This window comes from Phalangium opilio, unplaced genomic scaffold (assembly GCF_054372755.1).
Source record: "Phalangium opilio isolate 3A_F unplaced genomic scaffold, DU_Popi_V2 ptg000092l_1, whole genome shotgun sequence".
In the NCBI taxonomy this organism is placed as follows: Eukaryota; Metazoa; Arthropoda; class Arachnida; order Opiliones; family Phalangiidae; genus Phalangium; species Phalangium opilio.
The window spans coordinates 771745-776636 of record NW_028324197.1 but is presented as its reverse complement, the minus strand read 5'-3'; the positions used below and the strand labels follow the sequence as shown (position 1 = coordinate 776636).

The 4892-nt window shown below is 38.7% G+C and overlaps 1 long non-coding RNA gene across 1 annotated transcript; it reads left to right on the top strand.

The window, feature by feature from the left end:
• Window positions 1–2112: 2112 nt before the first annotated feature.
• LOC149640902 (uncharacterized) lies at window positions 2113–4490 on the top strand. Its single transcript, XR_016372075.1, has 3 exons — window positions 2113–2674; window positions 2764–2869; window positions 4182–4490. It is a non-coding gene; the product is annotated as an uncharacterized LOC149640902 (long non-coding RNA).
• Window positions 4491–4892: the final 402 nt, after the last annotated feature.

The following is a 4892-nucleotide window of genomic DNA, read 5'->3' as shown; positions in this document are numbered from 1 at the left end:
TGTGTAGAAATTGATTTTAAAGTGTAATAGAACTTTTCACTATTGTCGTCACCAAAAAAATATAGACATTGCCCCCATAAATAAAAAATAAGTAAACTATTCTTTTCAATCAAAATATTCCAGGAAGTTTTGCATATTCTCTTAGTGTTTCTAAACAGCTACGGTTATCTATCTGCGTGACAGGTGACGTTTCCTATAAATCAACAGGGGTACAATTTGCAAATATTTTCTGGAAAATTTTAAAATACATTTAAAGTTTAATAACCATTTCATTGTCTTTTTGGTAACCCATGCACAAAATAATGATTATAAAACAGCACTGTTCTTTAAGTTTAAGCTAATAGTTGCGTGACAAAATTTTAAAAACATAGCCTAAATTTTATATTTAAATGAACATATAATGGCCAGTAAATGGTAAAGTTTTACTTCAACCCGCCCCGCCCCCGCCATTTACACAACTAATATAACCAAGTACAACATTCTTTCGACAAATCAGTAATTTCCTATCGTATCAACATACGCCAACATAAAGATATTTCATCATAGCCAACACGAGTAATATAAAATACTTAAAATGTACAGTTGAAAAATACGATGACCAATAGAACTTCCCGAACTATCATTTTGGAAAACAAAAACCCCCAACAAGACATACGACAGAGACGACATATCAAGAAATATCCATATTCAATTTCTCTACTGATATTCAGACGCTTTGGATTGGCACGTTCAAAGAGTGAAAGTGACTTTGGATTAAGAACAACAAAGATGTACAAAGAAACAACCTTTGTGTTGGCTTCAACTATACCAATTCCAAAAAATATATCCCAATGGTTCAACTTCGCTACATAACTCCTGTACGACTTGGCAATTGGTCCACAAACAAAATAGAAGCTCGTAAAAGGATTCGCAAAATAACTTCATCAAACAAAATTGCCTAATAACGGCTTTATATGTACTGTCGGAAGTTTAGCTCACTTCTGTAAGCCTAGCTTCTGGGCGACAAAGTTTTGAGGGAATAAGGGACTTGTCAGAATGCCTACCCTACAGGAACTGACTACCCCGTGTCCGAGGGTGGTGAAACACCCCAAATCCCCCCTCCTTCACCACCCGATTAAACCTCAATTACTTCACTCGTTAATCTTTCATCACCGTGGACTATCAATTCAATTTGCATTGAAACTTCGTATTTCAAACCATCGCAATTCAATTTGCATTGAAACTTCATAATTAAAACCATCGCAATTCAATTTGCGTTAAAGCTTCGCAATTAAAATCTTCGCAATGCAATTTGCATTGAAACTTCGTAATTAAAACCATCGCAATGAAGGTTTGACAAACAAAGAACCTCGATGAAATCGGTAATTAAAGATGTCAATTAATGACACTCACTCATTAACCACTAACGCTATCATGCAATAATAATGAATACGAAAAATGTTTGTGAAATGAATTAGAATTATCACTAACAATTAAAGGGCATCTGAACAACTCATATTTTACATCAACATATCAGTACGCTTTTAAAAAGCATCTTTAAAAATGTTAAAGGTGATTTAACAAAGACACCCCCCCCCCATTATAGGAGACAAAACAAGTTGGGAAAACCAAAATATTACCTCTCCGTGTCAAGAAGATTATATAAACTTAAGTATCCAATGAAAACGTTATTATGTTTCTGAGTTGGGGTTTCCCATTTTTGTTGTTGTTTTGAAAAATATATCGCAATGCACGGGCCTTGATAGATATAGGAGGCAATGAATGAAATATATCACAATGCACGGGCCTTGATAGATATAGGAGGCAATGAATGAAATATATCACAATGCACGGGCCTTGATAGATATAGGAGGCAATGAAGGAAATATATCGCATGCACGGGCCTTGGTAGATATAGGAGGCAATGATAATCTCTCTTTGCACGAGAGGTTTATCTTTAATATTTAAATAAATATAATTATTTTTAATTATTTTAATCTTCAATAATTAACATTAATAATAGTTAAATCGTTTAAAATAAAGTTTTACCTATTATCTTCTCAAACTTTGCTAATATTGACGTTTAAAGTGAAGGGTACCCCTCTTGCCCGCTTTTTTCAAATTTGGGGTATACAGGGTGTTTCTGAAAAGTCCATCACAAATTAAGGGGCGTGTTTATGGGACCAAACTGAGCGGAAAGTACCAAAGAACATGGGGTGTACAACATTTTGTTACGGAGATATGGCCTTCCAAACATTCGCCCCTAAAACAAGGAAATATCCAAAAATGAGGAGTAACACTTAAGACCGACTAACCAGCTTGTTTAAAATTACTAGACAATTTCAATAGCCTTTAATCGAACAATTGATTTCTACCTTTACTAATCAGAAGCGTATAAATGAGTAGAAGTATGCCTACGGTGGTAATGTAAAATTAATCCCAAGTGACATGATGTTTCAAGATCTTCCCAGCACAAAGTAAAATGGTTCTGATTGAAGGGACTTTTATTAGCACAGCGTAAACAACGTTATTTTCAGGAATTAGTCCAAATGTCCACGGGCGGCATTACAAAAACGAGGCAGTCTTTCGAATGATACTTGGACATGTTGGAAGATCCCTGGCTTGTTCCTGTTATCTCAAACCGTAAAAAGCTACGCAAATCTTCATCATCACGGACAACACTCTTGTACGTTAGGTATGACCTTGAGAAAACCTAAAAGGACATCTCGAATGTATTTAAAAAACCCATCTCCAATTAAGGGGCGTGTTGTTTGTTTCCAACAGAGTAAACTCGCCCAGAGAACAATTACAATGCAGAGCCACGTTTCGGCGTTAATGGCCCACAAAGGTGGTCCCAAACAAAAGAACAAACTTTAATTTGTTTCGTTCAGTAAGTGTTTCATGTGTCATAGATAAAACGCCATGATTAATGCACAAAGAAAATGTTATTGACAAGTTTTCGGACCGCGATGCTGAAATGTGGTGGTGCACCATCGTGCATGAACCACATTCTGTTTATTAAACCTAAGGGTACGTCTTCGAGTAGTTCTGGTAAATCGTCCCGTAAGAACTACAAGTAAGCCACACCGTTTAACCTGGGCTCTAGGAAATATGGCCCAATTAAATTGTCACCCACAATACTACACCACACGTTTAAGCTGAATTGTACTTTGTGAATTCTAACGCAAGTTGCGTGTGGTTTTTTCTTAATCAGCAAACCAATTGGCGGCTGCTTGTTTTTGGATCGTCCTCGAAAATAGTGAGAACTTCGCCTATTCTTAAAAAACAGAGCACTAAAACAGAGCACTATGTTTTTAAAGAAAGGAATAAAAGAGGTTTCACGTACATGTGTTTGTTTTATTAAACTCATAATTCAACGAAGTCTGTTACAATGCCTTTCTTCACAAATGCCGAATATGCGGATATGCACCTAATGTATGGACTAGCCGAGGGGAATGCCGCTGCAGCTGTACGCTTGTATCAGGAAAGATTTCCGCAGAGGCGACTACCAAATCGACTGACGTTCGAGGCTGTGGACAGACGTTTGAGGCAAGATGGACGAATCCAACCGGCTGGACCTCAACCTAGAGCGAGAGCCATCCCAGAGGCCGTAGAAGACGAAGTTCTCACCATTTTCGAGGACGAGCCTGAATCAAGTACCCGCCAAGTTGGTCGCCGATTAGGCGTAAACCACACGCTCGTGTGGAAAATCCTCAGAAGCCACCGGTTTCATCCTTTCCATGTTCAAAAAGTTCAAGGTTTGAATCCAGCGGACTACCCACGACGCACGGCGTTTTGTCAGTGGTTTCTGGCTAAAGTAAACGATATCGATTTCCCACGGGATTTGTTGGTTACTGACGAAGCTAACTTTTCACGGGATGGTATTATTAACTTACATAATAAACATCAATGGTCCCAGCTAAACCCCCACGCAACTTGCGTTAGAAGTCACCAAGTACAATTCAGTTTAAACGTGTGGTGTGGTATTGTGGGTGACAATTTAATTGGGCCATATTTCCTAGAGCCCAGGTTAAACGGTGTGGCTTACTTGCAGTTCTTACGGGACGATTTACCGGAACTACTCGAAGACGTACCCTTAGGTTTGGTAAACAGAATGTGGTTCATGCACGATGGTGCACCACCACATTTCAGCAACGCGGTCCGAAATTATCTTAACGCGACCTTCCCTTTGCGGTGGTTAGGTCGAGGTGGACCTGTGGAGTGGCCTGCTCGATCACCCGATCTGAACCCTTGTGATTTCTTTCTTTGGGGCCACCTGAAAGACTTAGTTTATCAGACTGAAGTGCCCGATGTTGAAGAGCTACGTCGACGAATAATTCACGGCTGTCAAACAATTCGCGAAACTCCAGGCATTTTTCAACGTGTAAGGGAATCATTTGTAAGACGTGCTAATGTGTGCCTTAACGCGGGTGGTGAACACTTTGAACAATTTTTGTAACTAGTTGCAATTAAATGTTAAAACTTGTCAATAAATTCATTTTCTTCGTGCATTAATCATGGCGTTTTATCTATGACACATGAAACACTTACTGAACGAAACAAATTAAAGTTTGTTCTTGTTTTTGGGACCACCTTTGTGGGCCATTAACGCCGAAACGTGGCTCTGCATTGTAATTGTTCTCTGGGCGAGTTTACTCTGTTGGAAACAAACAACACGCCCCTTAATTGGAGATGGGTTTTTCAAATACATTCGAGATGTCCTTTTAGGTTTTCTCAAGGTCATACCTAACGTACAAGAGTGTTGTCCGTGATGATGAAGATTTGCGTAGCTTTTTACGGTTTGAGATAACAGGAACAAGCCAGGGATCTTCCAACATGTCCAAGTATCATTCGAAAGACTGCCTCGTTTTTGTAATGCCGCCCGTGGACATTTGGACTAATTCCTGAAAATA